Source organism: Chaetodon auriga, chromosome 3 (genome assembly GCF_051107435.1).
Source record: "Chaetodon auriga isolate fChaAug3 chromosome 3, fChaAug3.hap1, whole genome shotgun sequence".
NCBI lineage: Eukaryota > Metazoa > Chordata > Actinopteri > Chaetodontiformes > Chaetodontidae > Chaetodon > Chaetodon auriga.
Window position 1 is genome coordinate 21,858,301 of NC_135076.1, and position 17,662 is coordinate 21,875,962.

Sequence of the window (17,662 nt, forward strand, 5' to 3'; positions counted from 1 at the left end):
CTATTTCATTTCATTTATGTTTCCATCACCCAGTCCAACCCTTTTTTTTTTCCATCTTTAGAATGATAACAGATATTCAGCTCTGCGTCTCCCTCCTTTCTCAAACACCATAGTTTATCTCTCGCTCTCTCTAACACACACACACACACACACACACACACACACACCTACATTTGGTTTAAAATTAAACATCAATCTAACTTTATGACTGTGTTATAAATAATTGCTGTGATTTAATTAGCTAACCTAGCTGGGGAATTTACTCTCATCTACAGGGTTAGGTTTCATCCCGAAGCCTTGACTTAATTAATGAATTCATACTCCGCCTGAGCCAAAGTCATATACTATGAACAGCATCCACACACACCTCCTACTTTCGCATTGCCAGGCGAAATCAATTATTTAACATTTCATTGAAGCTGCCTGCGTGGCTCCGGATCTGTCGAGCTCAGCTCACTGTCCCGCTGTCAGCTACACAGACTTATGCACTTATGGAGGAAAAAAAAACATTAAGCACTATATTTGTATGTTTGTGTTTAATCAGATGTGTGTCTCTCTTGGTTCCTCTCCCTGCTGTCGCCGTGGGTGTATTTTATGCCCTGTGTGTGTCCCTGACATTGGCAGGAAGCTGCCGGGGTTATTCATGTGACGCAGTGATGTGTGCAGAGTTGGGGAGATATTCCACATCCCTTTTGGGAGGCATTGACCCTCAACACTAAAGGCTTGGGCCGTCTCTCAAGTGCAGCACCAACCTCTCACTCTACTCGGACTGACATTGACCCAGAAACACGCAGTTTGCAGCCAGCTTTATTTCACTTCTGTGTGTTTTTGTGTGTGTGTTTTTGTGTGTGTGTGTGTGTATTTGGGCTGGTCAGATTTCATCCTTGAAGGACATTATTTTTTTCCTTCCCTGCAGGCTTGACTGTAGCTGTGACAAGTGATGTGATGGACAGAAAATCTGAAACAACAGAAAGCGGGTTAGACAGATGCTTACTCAGTGTATTACTACATCTGTCACTAAAAAAGGTGTGTCACTAATTGAGTTTTGGCTCGTCATGGTTCACGAGCTCCAATCAAATGAAGCAGCAGAGAAGCCGCCTCAGAGGTGCGTTGGCACGGCTTCCAGCAGAGATGGAGGTTTCATATGAGGATACAGAGTAAATGCAGGTTTGCAGGGTTGCCAACGCTACATTGCTTTAATATCTGTGGCAGAGGTGAGAAGAAAGTGGTTAGATAATTGAGTTGCATAACATTATTTTAGTGTTCTAAGTGCAGTCTGAAATCAGTTATTTTTTCACTTGAGTAGATTGCTGATAAAGTATTGCATTGAACTGCTTTTGGAGAAGAGAGCAGACCTACGGTTATATTGTTCTACTCTATCTCAGTTATGGAGATATTCCGTTTAAGCTTGCACTGATCGTCTTTTCCATCACAATTAAAACTTTAAGAAAGTTTTTTAATAAAGAAAAGATGGCCTTCACTGAATTGCAGATGTGATCGGTTGATAGGTGTCAAGATTATCACGGCCCGCGAGCCAAACTGGTCAATTTTGAGTGACCACGTGGAAGTGAGTGCTCTTCAGAAGTGCAGTTTGTATTCATAGACTTTGGTTCTTTTTCTGTCGCAGTAATATTCAAGACAAGTGAAACATACATACATACATACATACATACAGAACATAATGTTCTATGACTTTCTCTAATCCCAGTTTGATTGCACACAACAGTCAATTGTTTGTATTCATTGCCCTGTTTGAATGTCAAGTTTTCATTTTTTGTTTCATATATTTGTCACTAAACCTGTTGTGTGTATCTAACTCTGTAAAAATGCATTCAAAAGTTCATCTGAAGCTCATGGATTTAGCCAAATCAAGTCGCCAACATTGCCCTGGCTCACGTTTATTGCCAGTATTTAGTCCTATAAACCTGTAATGTGATCACCAGGCAGTATTTGTTCTCTTGCAAGTTATGAAGGGATTGCTTCAGGGCCAATATGGACATGAGGAATGACTGCAGTGAGAAATAACTCTTGAAGATGTGATTATTAAAAGAACCGCTCCTCTAAGGCCTAATAATCATGCTGGATTCATTCACGGCTTCATAAAACCATTGCAAAACTCATTTTCTGCATTGGCCTGTGATCTTTCTTCTGGTAAATCACAAACACCAACTGTTGATGTGCGCTACTTCCCTCCGAGATCCACTCGGCAAAACTCTGCTTTACAGCAAAGCGCCGGACTTAAGGTCAAAACTCCACAGGGCGCCTTTTAAGATGATGTTCAGACTCTGCAGCTCGGAAAGTGTTTTTCTCTGCCGGTCTGTTTAATCATCTGGCTAATCCCAGCAGAAACAGTAAAGCTGCATACCTTTCTTGTTCTGGCAGCAGTGATTTGCAGAGCGGGCTGACATAATGCAAGAAGTCAGAAGCTGCTCGAGGCCTGCAGCCACCCCAGTCTCTGGTTCCTGTTTATGTAAACACTGTTGTAAGAAAAGAAAGTGTGTAATTGCACACATACACAGTCCCCCAGTTGTCTCTGTATTTACTTGAGCAAATATGGTCTCCAGCCCACATCCAAATGAAACTCTGTGTGTGTGTGTGTGTGTGTGTGTTTAGTCTCCAGAGTTCCTCCAAGCTGTCTCCTCTCTTCCTCCTTGCTGCTTCCCTCAGAGCCCCCTTGGGTGCTGCTTAGCCTCCCCTTTTGGTCTCTCCCGTCTTTATTTACTTCATCCTTCCCTCACTCCCCACAGATCAGTCTTCTGGGCGAAGCGGACGTCTCCTCCTCCTCCTCCTCCCCCTCCTTCCACTCTCTGCTCGCACATTTCTCCTCTCCCTTTGGGTCCTTGGGCTCCCTGTAGACATCCTTCCCCTCCATCCTTTTCCATTTCCCTCTCCTCCACTCTCCACTCTCCGTCCTCGACTCTCCACTAATCCAGTCCCTTGCCTTCTCATACACTCTGTTTTTCTTCCTGCTTCGGCTGAGCTCTGGTGAGTCACCAACCTTTGCCCAAGCCTGCGGGTGTGGGACTGTCCAGCCTACACGCACACAATGATATGTCACGCAAACACTGAAGAACCAGCAGATTACTCATCCTGCCTCTGCCTGGCTACAGCATGGAAATCCTCACTTCAAGTCATCACATCATATTAAGAGGAAAAGTTGAAAAAGCCTGTTCACACACATCACCTACAGAAAGCCGTGTAATTGAGGAGACATCGCAGTGGCGTGGCCTCCCAGATTAAAGTTAAATTTAGCAGAGGCATTGATGAAACATTTGTTTGGAGCCACCAGATCTGATTGCACTGTGTTTCTGGCTTGTACATAAAATTTCTTTCATGTCTCATCAGGCTCTGGCTTGTATTCTGCTGAATCCTGCCTCACGCGTTACACAGGCACCATTGTCTCTTAATTTCTCTGTATGTCAGATTAATCGCACTGCAGATAGCACAGAGGAGAAATCAGCAGCTCACAACACCAGCAGAGACACACGCTTTTTGTGCCTGTTTGCGTGTGTTTGTGTGTGCATTCACGCTTTTGTGGTGTGATGGATGAACTTGCTGCCTGAATATGTCTGCACTGTGAGTGCAGTACATGTGCCACCTCGGAGGCCAAAGCAGGAAGACGAGCTGAGCAGCAACGATTACTCACACAGCCTTCTGCACAGCTGCAATGAAGATCTAACACTCAGCTTAGATGCCTACTCACTCACTCACTCACACACACTCATTCACACACACACACACACGCAGCTTCTGCAAGTAGTGCCGTTGCTCTTCTCACAGCTGCGGCGGGGGCTTGGCTGCCTGTCTGACCAGTCCAACAGCAGCCAAAGGCCAGATGGGCTCAGCACGGCACTCACTGTAAGGCTGCAGGATACACTCCTGAACACACACTGGTTTGCATGTAAAGCAGGTGTGATACACATGGATGCACAAAAATGTAATGCCTCATGCACACACATTTGCTATCTTATGTGCTATAATATAACATCATGTAATGTTATTCCTGTATGTTTATGTTTCTAGTGTGTAAAGCACATTTATTTGTATAGCACATTTTGAAAAGTGCTATACAGATAAACTTTATTATTATTGTTTTATTGTAATATGCAGTCCAAGTATTAACTCAGTGTATTTTTTGTACTACATGTTGTTACCCGCTGAGTGAGAACATGACTCTATAACAGGAGGCCGTTCTATAATCTTTGTTAATCTTTGTGTTGGCTGTCTTGGTCAGTCGGTCCACCACTTTGGTTCAGATGGAAATATCTCAACAACCAGAGGATGGACTGCCATCAGATTTTGTACAGTCCTTCATGGTTCCTCGATGATGAGTCACAACGGCTTTAGTGAGCCACTGATTTTACCTGCAGCTCCACCATAAGGTTGACATTTGTGGTTTGGCTTGTGACCTTTCACTTTAAAATGTCACAAGCCAAAAAGGTTGGGAGCTCCTGCACTAAACACTGGTGTATCTTAATGTTTCCTCCAGCATGACTGACAAAAAAAGAAAAAAAATCCATTGGATCCCAATTACAAAATGATATTCAAGTGTCCATGCTGTTTTCTCTGTTATCCGAATGCTCTCAAACTTAACCCACTCACCCCTTCTGGCAGAATTACTTTTCAAGAAATGTAAAGTAGGCGTGTGCCACATCCCACTGCTGTGCTTCTCTTTGTCCTCCATTCACTAAAATCTGCCCCTTTCTTCGTTTTCATGCATTTTATTTTGAGCGAGTGGGTGTGAATTAACGGGCAAAACTGCTTTGAGTTGCTCAGGGTCATTAGCTTGTTTATTATTTGTATGAGTGGGTGTGACTTGGAGACATGAAACTGGCAGAAGGGTTAGTTGAGTCTTTGCTAATGGCCCTCAGTCAAGGTGAGCTGTGGTCGTGGATGTTTAAAGCTCAGGGTGGTAATGCTGTAGTAAATGTGTGGAGCTCATAGTGTTTGTGTGTCTGAGTGTGTTGATATGGACAGAGTGTTCAAACGGCTTGATGGTCATTTCTGAGGCTGTGAATATCCTGTTAAATGTCTGTTGATAATTGCCTGCTGTTCCCGCTGTTTCTTCTTGCTGATGCACTTTTCCTTCTTATGAGACCCACTTTAAAAGGCTCTTGCAAGTTTTTTTATTTGAGCTGACACATACTGTGCCGCTGATTGGTATTCAGCTTAATATGACTCACTTTCGTCGCGGCCTTTGTGATTTTAATTCACTGTAGTCGATGCCTGAAGTGGTGAGACACCAGTTGCAAACACTACAAGATTAATGTTGTAAGGGGAAGATGTTTTCCGAACAGTACAAACTCCTCTGGACTCAAAAATAAGCATTTTATCAAGACAGCAGTGTCCTCCTGCAAAGATGACGGTTCATATTACCATTCCAGTCATACAGTATATATGTTTTGTCGGCCAGTGTACACAGCAGCACAGCACAGACATTTTTTGTTTTTTCAGAATATTTTTCTCTGCTGTGGACTCAAAGTAGCAAAGATAACAAATTAACAAGCATTACATCCGAACCGTACTTACATAAAGGTACTAAACTGCCTGAGTACCACAGCATATGAATCCCAAGACCATGACTGTGATTTTTTGTTTTTGGTAACTCAGCCTCTCACGCCCACACGCAGAAAGCGAGGGTAAGCAGCACTTTCAATTTGACAAATGACTATAAAGTCCTAGAGTTGATGTACAGCCTTTTCAACCTGCACAGTAGACAGGTACATTGCCCTCATGTTTTATGTATAATGTATTTATCAACACCCACCCCCTCAATACTTCTGCAGAAACACTTCAAAATATTCATCCAGAGAAGCCCCTGGGACCCAGAATGGACTTGATTTCACTGCTGCCCTCAGGTATGAAGCATGGATGTCAGCATGCCGATTATTACGGTGCTGTGGTGTTATTGTAAAGCTGCTACAGAGTTTTTTACCTTAAGCCAGCCAAGGAAATGATTGAGGGAATAATGACATTCATGAAGGTCAATGTGCTACAGGCTGTTGCAGTACAGCAGTTTAGGCTAAAAAACACAACAACCAGTGGCAATATTCAGATTTTGTAATAAAAATTCACCCATGTATTTTCTCCATTTTAGTTTTCTACTCTTGGAGAGTGACAGTGTTTGCGTTCAGAGACCACACATGCTCAGAGACTGCAGCACAGGAGAGCTCCGTTGTGGCGTTTGAGGACAGCAACGCAGACTGCAGATAGGATGAAACGTGGCACAGCCTCCATTTTCACCTGGATATGACACTCCTGCACTGCCTCGGGCTCCGATTTATGCTCTGTTAAAAAGTGGCAGTGAAATGTAAAAGATGTGTGAGGATGCCTGAAGGAAGAGTGCAAGTCTTCCCCTCCTTGTCGGCGTCTGTGCCCATTAAAGAGTAAAATGGGAGTCCTTGCACTTTAGTTAAGAATGAATGGAGTTGGAAAAGTGTCCAGTCTGCTGAAAAGTATAAATATATCTGTACATCTTTTCAGTTCAGACCAACCCACTGTGAAATGGAAATGTGATTATGTTGACTGTGCTAAGATTAATATACTCTATGTTTTCTACATTAATGTTTCACTGAGATAGAGATTTAAAGGGCAAAGGCTTCTACGAAATACAATCCAGCCATCAGCACTTTATAATGGTTTCAACCACCTGGCGCAGCTCACCACCACCCTCTCTCCAGTATCACTGTAGTGAGCAGCTGTTGCTCAGTTGGTAGTAGACTAATGGGCTGGTGATTGGCTGTAAAGTTGGTGGTTTGATTTTCGGTTCCCATTTGTGTCCTGGAGCAAGACACTGAAACCTGAATTGCTCCCCACGAATGAGTATATATAGTGTAGATTCCAAAGGGTCTGACAAATGAATGTAATGTAATGTTGATATCAGTCTGTCCATGTATATTGGGAATATGTGTTTTGGGGAAACTAAACTGGACCAGGCACATTGAGGAGAAAGTGGGTTCACTGATGCGATCTAACAGTGGAGCAACATTGTAGAGTGTGTTTTTAAAAGTAATTTCAATGTTTTGTTAGTGTAACTGAGATGAACAAGACCCTTTTCAAGGCAGACATTTTGACTCAGAGCGGGAAAAGAACAGGTGGAAATAATAACATTGACGAGTCCCAGCAAGCCATGACAGCAAGACAGCATACACAATAATAGCCCTGGAGCTACTACTACTGTCCTACTGTGACATTTCTGTTCCCTGCACCACATGCATGTGTTGTTGTGTTTGCAATCAGTGGAAACATGTTCAGTTTAGCCTCCGAGTGTATCAAAACAAGAACAACAAAGCACCATGTTCCCCATTTGATCTGGAGTTCAAGATAAGATAAAATATGAAGATAAAATAACACATGGTTAATCCCCCATCGGGGAAAATGTGGGTGTTACAGGCAGCAGCAATAGTATCAGGAATTTAAAAAAAGACATTGAAGGGTATGTATGTATATAGAAATTCTATACAAAAAAAAAAAGGGGGGGGGGGGGGGGGGCACAAGATATTGCATGGATGTAAGGGTAAGATGATGAAACAGAATCACACAGTAGTGCAAAAACGGCCCTCAGTGAGGGGCCAAAATGAAAGAAACATATTTAAAAAAAAAGAATGACCGTACTAATACAACTACAGTAAAAACATAACATTAAGATGCACAACAAACTGGATTTCATGTGACAGGAGTTGCTTGTAATCTTTAGCACCTTTCAGCTCATTGTTGCGGTTGAAGGACACACAACTTTACTATTTTGGTTCACAGCAGGCAACTGCTGCCCAACACCAAGCAGCAGACAGTCAGTGCTAGTAACTAGCTGTTGAAGGAAGTGGGGCCTTTAGCTGCTAACTAGCATTTATCCATTATGTTTAAGCTAACTGTCAGTCATTTATCCATAACTTTTACCCATCTCAACCATAAGTACCCAGATTTTTCCCCCAGGAGCCCAAAACAGAGCTAAAAGGAGAGTAAATATTGAGGTCAAAACACAGCTTGACTTGAATGTTAATGGTGCTCCCTCTGTTGAATGTACATGCAACAGCTAGCTAATATTTCACCACTTCAGCTCCATAAGGTGATATTATGTCACTGTTGTGTTTATAGCTTGTTGTGCTGCCCATAAGTGGCCCAATGAATGTATGTTTAAAACCAATAAATTATGGAGTCATTTAATAAAAAATTAAACATCAGTTAGCTTCAGCAACAGCATATGCCAAACATGTTAGCATCTGATTGGCTGAAGAGAGAGGGGGCGGGGATTAGTGAGTGTATATCAAAAATACAAAATACAAAGAGACTTTTGAAAAACACATTTTTAAATTAAACTTGCTATTAAAAAACAAGAATAAATAAATGGAGAGAAAAAGAAAATAAAAATGGTGAAACTAACGTTTCATAATAGTTTTTGTTTAAAAACAAAAAAAAAGCTGAATTATTACCAAATCTGTTAGTGCATGTATATCTATGTTTATTCGTATATTTATTTTACATTTATTTCATACATTTTGTCCACACATGGATTTCCATTTAGGCTGTCCCTGTAGAGTATCGTGAGGAAATGCCCACTGCCTGAACGCTAAAGTGAGCTGAATTTTCAAATAGAGACTCATCTTCCGTTTTCCCCCACAGGACTTGAATGCAGCACTGAGCAGCCCGAGTACGAGAGAGAGAAAGAGAGCGTCAACAGCGCAGATGAGCCCCAATGAACAGCAGCCGGGTCCTCTTTCACACACACACAGTACGCTCCACATCCCACACACACAAATGCCAAGACACTCATACACATGCAATCCAATAACGAGAGCACCATCAGTCCGAGCTGCCTGCCGCTTCCGGTGGCAGCCCTCACCGTTTCTCCGAGACACAAAGCTGGGAGTCCGCTGGGAGAGGAGCTCCTGCTGCCCTTATAGCGCGAAAGACAGGAGAGCGGAGGGACTTCATCTGGGAGGAGGTAGATAATTCAGCAGCAGTGCTGGGGAAGAGACTGAGAGGAGGGAAGGTGAGTGAATGCATTCCAGTCCAGCTGCTGTTGCTGCTGCTGCTGCTGGAGGAGGAAGAGGAGGACGAGGAAGCTCAGTGTCTGGAGAGGCTTGAGGAGCAACATTATCCTGCACAGACACAGGCGGCCAGAAGTGATCAGAGCACCTCCAGGCTTGCAGATGTGGATGGAGCGCTGTGCAAGTTCTAGTCCTGGGTGAGCCAACTTCCCATCACACACACACACACACACACACTCATCTGGTGGTCCATTTGATCTGCTATCTGACACTTTAACACATCAAGCCGTGGTCTGCAAAAAGACCTCATGCACATGGTGTTTGTTTTTTGTGTTCCTTTCCCTTGATGTCTTTCGTCCAGTCTGCTTTTGTCAAGGTTCACCGAAACAGACGACCTGATGAGCGACACCTGTTTATCCCCTTAGCCTCCTCTCACACTGTTATGGTGCAGTCCGGGCTGATCGATTTGCTCTCTAACTCAGATGGACATCGGGTCTCATTATCTCTCACGTTGGCTGTGCCTTTTCTATTGTCATCCTTGAGATGGTGGGCTTGCGTACCCATGCAAGCACAGCCACTCTGTGTTTGTGTGTGTGTGTGTGTGTATGTGTGCATCTTTGGTTACCAGTTCTCAATTAGGTTTTAATGATCTAAACGTGGGGCAGAAAGGGGAAGGCAGCCTTTGATCGATCCCTGCAGTCATCTCAGCGTGAGAGGCTCTGTGCCTGTCGTCGGTGTGACACATCTAAGCCTCTGCCTGTGTTTGCTCAGCCCTCTCCCAGCTCTGTTCCTGCCTTTATTGTGGCTCTGTTCAGTTCTTAGTGCAGTTCCAGAAATGCCCTGTTTTTTATTAGTAAGGTCTGAATACAGTTTTACTTTAATCTTGCTGTTTGTCTGTCAGGAACTGTGGTTTGCCGCTGTCCCGGTAATCCTTGCACACATTACATACATTAGAAACGCATGTAACAAACTGTGAATTGTAGTGTTTCTTGCTGTGCATTTGATGATGGCTTTTTCTTCTTTTCAAGCCATTTAGTGCCTTTATTAGAAAGTTAACAGGAGAGAAATGGCAGGAAGCGAGGGGGAGTGTAATGGGGAGTGACACGCAACAAAGGTCCCTGGCTGGACTCAAACTGGGACATTACAATTCAGCTCATGAGTCACAGGCAGCACTTAATGCATTTGCTCGTGGGACACTCACATATTTTCACTAATGTCACTGCTTTCCTCAACTGGTTGGTCAGTGTTGAGCCAGTCACAGCAATGCAGAAATCCACAGACCTGGTGAATTCTGCGTCTTTTCGCTTTGAAGTGAGGGTAATTAAAATCCTAACTTTTCACCATTGTCATTGTGTTGCCCATTAAATTAAACATTTCAGACTTTTATCACATGAAAGGGTTAGGTGGTGTGGTAGAATAAGTTAAATTCAAACACAAAAAATTGGATGTGTGTACCTCATGGGGACTGGATCTAGATGTATTTCTTGGGCAGATGCAGCTCTGGAGGCAGTCCACTAATTGCAGGGTTTGTCATACGATCCCTGACTCCTTTTGTCCTGCTGAAGTGTCCTACAGCAACTGAATCCCAAATTGTTTGTGATGGCCAGCAGGGCAGCCGTTGTAAATGAAAAGCACACTGTTAATTGCTTTGTCCAACAATGTAGAACAGTGCTATAGACATGCTCATTATCATCAGATGATCAGCGTGGAACTGTATATTTCTTGTCTTTCACCACGTGTCATTCTGGTCTCGTGGATTCCTACCTTGCACTCGAGAGCCACAGTGACTGTTGCTGTCTAAAAATCAAGCAAAAACCCGCATTGAAGTGAATGCAATTATACAACAGCACTTAATGGTACCCAGGGTGCCACTTAGCCTCCCTATTTGGCAGATTTATGTGTCAGTAATGAAATGTCTGCTGACAGGTCTATGTGGCCCTCAGAGTGCATTGTTGAATCAGGCTTGTTAGTCTTGTCCATTACTGCGCCTACACTTACCTCCTCATTTTGATCCTTTCTGTTGCACATAAAGCTGTCAGCCGTGCTCAATAGTGACATTACCTCAGCTTAACACTGCCAATGCCCAGACTCATTGTTTCCAACTCTGGACTGTTTATGGGGGCAGTAAAGCAGAGATGCATCCGGTGTCAGCAAGATGAGGGCATTGCTGCTCTTACGGAGAGGACAGTGCGGAGCGAGGAGGGAGGTAAAGACGGAGGTATTAAGTGGTGGAGGAGAAGGAGAGATTGCCTCTGTGAGAAGCTGTCAGATACCTGCAGGCACGCTGACATGTCAGCTGTCGTGGTTAGGATGTCCAGCTGGAACGATCACGGGCCTGTGTGTGCTGGCCGTCCTCCCGCTCACTGACTACTGTAATGCCATTATGGACGTTCAGATGTGGCTGTAACCTTAATGCAGAGCTTAGAGAGCATCTGGGCCTTACAAGTTATTTATTTACAAACATGATTGCTTCATTTGCGGTGGCGACTGAGGCTGGCTGACCTCGTTGCCTTATAGCATTGCCTTTTTTAGCCTTTGCTTGTCAGACAAGGCGACACAGGCCTCGTCATCAGTCAGTCAGTCATGTTGGAAATGTGTTAATTTGGATTGATTTTGAAGGGGATTTTATCTAAAATTTAAAAATATATTTAAAAGCAAATTTTAGAATATTTTTTTATACAATTGAACTGTCAATGCTTAGGTCAGTTTAATTTTGCTTTCACATTACTACCAGTTTTATGCAGTGCTATCAGTCCATTAGCCTACTTTAAGAACTATGAACCATTTACCCATCAATTTAAACTAATTATTTCAGCCATTTATCTATTGCTTTCAGCTAACTATTTAAGCTAACTGCCTGCCGTTTATCCATTGCTTTTAGCCAGTTATTTTAGCCATTTATCCATTGCTTTTAGCTCTTTAAGCTAACTCTGTCTACCATTTATTCATTGCTTTCAGTTAACTAATTAAGCTAACTGTCTGCCATTTATCTATTACGTTTAGCTAATTATTTCAACCATTTAGTCATTACTTTTAGCTATTTGAACCGTTTATCCATTGCTTACTCATACTTACTAATTATTTCAACCATTTACTCATTGGTTTTAGCTGTTTTAACAATTTATCCATTGCTTTTAGCTGACTGTTGCTCTGCTCGCTTGCTAACTAGTTTTCAACATGTGGTGTTCAGGGATTATAGCAAACTCAAATTGTGGACACATACGTTTTTAATCTCGTCATAATTTCTATTTAAATCCAATTAACTGAGCTCCACGGTCCTGTAGACCCTGTGGTACAAGTATCCCTCATTTGCAGCCACTGCGTTAGAGAACAATCAGCATGACATTAAAATGGGTCTCAATCTGTAAAAGACGCTCAGTATTACTTAGTGAAATTATACTATGGTATGGTTTTCCATGGTTTAAGCAGGTCCTAATGAAAGAGTTTTTTTAATCTGAAATCATGCCATTGACCTATGGAAACTAGGCTGAGGCTCCAGACAATTAATAAGACAGTGCAGTTATGAAGTGCTGCACACTGCAGTTTGTCATCGTAGTGCCATTTATTTAGATGCCTCTAATGGAACTGCTAGTAACCACAGGGCTTTTGTTTTGTTTTTTGAAACCCACAGGATCAAAGCCAAAGCAATACATCAACCCAGTGCAATAAGAGCAATGAAAGTGCTCTGATGTTGAGGAGTCAGTATGTCTTCACAAATGTGTTTTTGCCTTTTGAGGATGATGCAATTTATGCCAGTGCCCTCTCAGAAAATATATTTGTCTATAATTTTAAACTATATTAGCTTACATAAATGCCTTGTCGCAGAGCCTGTTTATATTGCACGGCAGAATACACACACTGCCATAGTGCTTCAGTATCATCCAACACACCAGGATGGCGACACTTTTCTAATCTGATTTCTAATCTGTATTTTTGCTGTTCACTCTTTCTCAGTGTTTGCAGAAGTCCCGGCTAAACAATATTGGCCCATTTAAGCCGATGATAGGTCCTGTGTGCTTTTACTGGATCGGCTCAGGAGGACTGAAGCCACGGCCCAGCTCAGATACAGCGGAGGGGTGAGAAAAAGAGTTTTTGCTCTTTAGGTGCTGCATATTTTATGTTTTCTGAGGTCTCTCGATGAAAGAATGTGTGATGAGATGGCTGTAGCATTACATAACAACTAAAAGGGAAGCCAAGGAATCTCATGAGTGTAGGTAGGCAATGCTTACACACTAAAGAGGAGTTCAGAGGCTGCACTACAGCTTTTTCTTCTTGCATTAAGTCATTTTGTTTGCCCAGTGGTCCTCAGGAGGGAGTGATTTCCAACAATGTGAAGCAGCAGACACCGTACTGTTTAGGTTCATTTAAGCTTATGCCAGCTGATCAACAATTAAGACCTTTGGTGTGGGGGAGCTTATGTTTCAAGTCATGTGACTTTGAGAGAAATCGTGAGCAAAGTGTCTCCAGCACTGAGTTGTGTTATGGGATGAAGTGCAGGGTATTTGAGGAGTTTATACACTTGTCTCTCTCTCCGGCTCATTTCATTTTATGTATTTCCATTGCTGCTGGCAGCTTGAAGTGCTGCGACTGGCCAGCCATAAAACAATATTCTCCAGTATGGATCGACCATCATGACTGAGATTGCGGGAGAAAATGGAGTTCAAGGCTCCTGCCTGCGCTCTCATCAGGAATGCGCCGTCCCTACCAGCATAAGGCATGCTGTAAACAGGAGTCCAAGGATTACACACTGCACTGTTAGTGGTGACACAGGTTGTTGACTGAGTGCTTTTGACTGAAGTGGGCTACAGTTTTTCATGAATAATCTCCCTCAATCAACACAAACACGGCAAGACAGTAAAATACCCATCCTCTCCTTCTGGCAGCTCACAGGAGACTCACGACTGTTGTTGCACAGGTTACCCAGTTATTGTTACACTCATAACTACCCCCCATAAAACAACACACAGTAGGAACTAAAATTTCTCTGAAACAAGGGGACATGAGTAAGTCACTTAAATGTTACACATAAATAATAACACTTAATGCTTAAATTGCTGTAAATGACACTGAAATGATAAATAATGAAGTAATAAAAATAAAATTGAATTTATCACAGTATGTTATACTTGTCAATCGCACAACATAAATGAGAAAGTTAACTAAACAAAAACAAATCTGTCATTATCTATGGCCGGGGGTCCCACATTTTTTCAACTCACAGACCCAAAAGAGAAATTTGGTGTCACCAAGGGACTCTCCTACATTCAAAACAGTGTTGAATAAATGCACTTTTCTGCCTGATCCACACTGTAATAATTTCCGTCACGTCAGCAGTCACGGCTAACACTGACGCTAATGTTACTAGCAACATGCTAGTCATTAGCTAACAGACAAAAGAAACAAACATGTGATTGACTGACTTTTCCGCTGTCCTAACAGTGTCTCATAAAAGTCTCTTCTGACTATGGTCAGGTATAGAACAATTATTGCAATAATAAAAAGAATAATTGATGCCGCTTATTACCAATTTCTGCTTGATGTTAAGTGTTAAAACAAATGCCTCCAATGCTGAAACAGTCCTCAAAAAACACTGTAAAAACATATTCTTGAAAGCCATGTTAATGACTCAACACGGGAAAGGTCCTGCCATGTCACAGCTGTGCATTCCAAGCTTAAGATACAGGCAGGGTTCATGCAGTGGCATTGCGAGCAGTGATCATCTATTGAACAGCAATCTAGAGGCAGAAGATAACCAGTGGGACGGGCGTTTGTACTGCAGTGTCTCCATTACATGCAGCCTGTCAGCTTTGATGAACCCTGCAGCATCCAGCGTTCTCTCCACCAAAGCACGACATAAACATTTACCACAACAACACTTGATCCACAGTGAAGTTGTCCTCAGTCAAAGCATTGCAGCTGCATCAGGAGGATAAAATGATCCATTTGGATAAAACCTTACCTCTCTTCAGTACTTTAAATAGTACAAACAGTTGCCACTGAAGGGCATCTGAGTGTTTAAGAGCTATTTGTCTCCTCCTGAATACTGTTGGGATTTTTTGAGTTTTGCTGCTCTCTGAACGCACTTTGTTTTACAAATGTCCTTTGATCTAGTCTAACTATTATCTGCATGTACATTTTGTCAACAACAAGAAGCCGTTGCCAGTTTCTCTAAATGCTTCAACAGAATATCACTTGTGGATAAAATTGTAAATTTATTGGAGCCTTCAATGCTTTCTCTACTTTGTACAAACCAAGTGATAGATTCCAGAGATATTATTACTTTATGCTTGAATGCGTATCGGCCCTTCCAGCTCTGTTAATAACCGCATTTGTAGCAGCTGAGCCAGGCAGGCATGGCTTACTGTATTTTGAAGTGCTCTGAAGAACCAGCTGTGTCCTGTGGGTTGACTCAAATTACACACATCTTTCATACCATCTCTCCACGGGCCCCGCGCACAAGATAGCTCTTTAATCAGCTCTTTAATTATGTAATTTTGACAAAGATTGGATTAACATATGACATGCAGTGTGCACTTACAACACACACATTCAACATTTTCCATTTTTTTCTGCGCCTCTGCCCTGAAACATCCACAGGCCTTTGTGGCATTTAAGAAAAAAAACAAAAAAAAAAACCATCCTGTGATTGGCACACCTGATCATCTCACCAGCCTCTCCTAATGCCTGATGATCAAAAGTAGCATATTTCTGTCATGATGTCCCCTCAGTCCTGAACCTGCTAATGACTCCGACTCTAATGAGAGTTTTACGTGTGGTTGTGGTCAGATGCACTTAACTCTGTGCAGGGGTATTAAGCACTGGATTAATTAATCATTCTTCAAATGGGTCCTGTCATGCACTACAGTTAACAGTGTGTTCGACTCAGCTGATCTCTGAAGCATTCAGTCGGCCGTTCGCGGGGTGATGATGATGCTTTCAGATCAAGATTAATGCGATTAGTTGTGCACGCAAGCTCTACATGCACGTCCTTGTTTTTGTTTATGCTCTCAAGTATTGTCTGCTTCCCTCACTCTTCCTCCACTCTCATTAAGAAATTGGTCTTTGAACCTCATGAACCTATTTTAAATGTCCCAGTGAGCCGTCGGTATAAATGAAGATTAAAGATTCATGCCTCTTTGCATCTTCATATCAGTCCATGACCCCAACGCTCCTCTCTCTCTCCTCGCTGTGGATCGCACTGTCAGAGCTAAAGCAGACTTTTATCTTCTTTTCAGCCATTGAACATAAATCAGATAATCGGTTGATCACATTATTTTGCTGAAGTGGAAATCAGTAGGACTGCGAACTGCTCAGTGAGGCTGTTCACTCCGTTTGACTTTTTGACTTGTCTTTGACTCTTGTCTTCTTGCTTTTGAAAGCGTGCACGTGTGCTTGGCTGCTTGTGTGCTTCCTGGAAGAAGAGAGGCATGAAACAAGAGGGTGAGAGCTGGGATTTAAACCCTGTCCACCTGTCATTCCAAGTCTGGGAGCTTCTCTATTTAAAGGAGTGCTTCCCCAGTTTGGGAAACATGCTTAATTGTTAGCTGGCGGAGAGTTAGATGAGAAGATCAATACCACTCTGATGTCTGTACGGTAAATATGAAGCTACAGCCAGCAGCTGGTCGATCTCAGAACCCATCAGTTATTGTGGGACAACAATTTAGCCTCTGGGGGCCACGGCCAATATTTCAGGACTTCTGGTGTAGCCAGCAGGTATCTGGATAACAGATATCTTGGTCAAGACTTCCTCTTCCGTGCCCCGGTCATTGTTTGCAGTCTGATTACCATTAGTGCTTTTTGTCCAGACAACATTTTGGCCAATGTCTATATATAGTTATCTGCATATGAATGCAGAAAAAAATGCTAATTAAAAGCTAAAACGATAGCCGATGGGTTTCGAGATTACAATAGTTGCGCCTCTTTTGCTCTTCACGTGGGCTGTTTACCTGCGTGCAGCCAAAGCCTGCTCATACATGATCGGGCAATGCTACTCGGACCACAAATGCAATCCAGAACGCTTTCAATATCAAAATCCTGCCAACATATTCTGCATTCATAGGCAGATTTCTGTTTATAGAAATTAGCAGCTGGCTAGCTTAGCTTCGCGCAAAGACTAGAAACAGGGAAATAGCTGGCCTGGCTCTGTCCAAAAGTAAGAAACTCTGACTCCTTGCACCTAGAAGTGTTATAAGTGTTATGTGTCAGACTATTTCTTCTGTGTTCAGGCTACTTTTATGCAGCGTTTCCTTGTTTTCTCTGTCCTCTGCAACACCAGCTGACCAGCTGACATGAAGCTTCCCAACTAATATTAGCTAACACCTACCTGCTAAATGCATGTAAGAGATAATTTGCATCATCATTTGTGACTTTGATCACCAGAGGGATTTCATTTTATTCCTCCTTAATATACGTCTTAATAATGTGGAGGCCGCGCCGAGGTCAGACATGTCCTGTTGTACTGACTGTGTTCATTAGTGCTTTTTAGCTTGTAGCTTGAAGGTGTTAAGACCATCTGCCCGCTGACAAAAAGTGTAACACATTACTTCATTATGGAGATGTTAATTTGAGCCGGGCTGCTATTTTGAAGTGACCTTTTAGTTTGATGAGATACAGAAGTGTTTTCACTCTGGATATATCACTTTGTAGAATATGTGACAAAATTGAACTTGCCATCT

The 17,662-nt window shown here is 42.6% G+C and overlaps 1 protein-coding gene across 2 annotated transcripts in view; it reads left to right on the top strand.

The window, feature by feature from the left end:
• The first annotated feature begins 8,645 nt into the window (after positions 1 to 8,645).
• Positions 8,646 to 17,662, top strand: part of lingo3a (leucine rich repeat and Ig domain containing 3a) — a 36,018-nt gene continuing 27,001 nt past the window's right edge. Inside the window, exons 1-2 of one of the 2 annotated variants that reach the window (XM_076726932.1) lie at positions 8,674 to 9,184; positions 12,942 to 13,063. The gene's annotated coding sequence lies outside the window, so the exon portion shown is untranslated. Of the gene's footprint in view, positions 9,185 to 12,941; positions 13,064 to 17,662 lie in introns of both variants that reach the window. The other variant, XM_076726931.1, reaches the window with a different exon arrangement.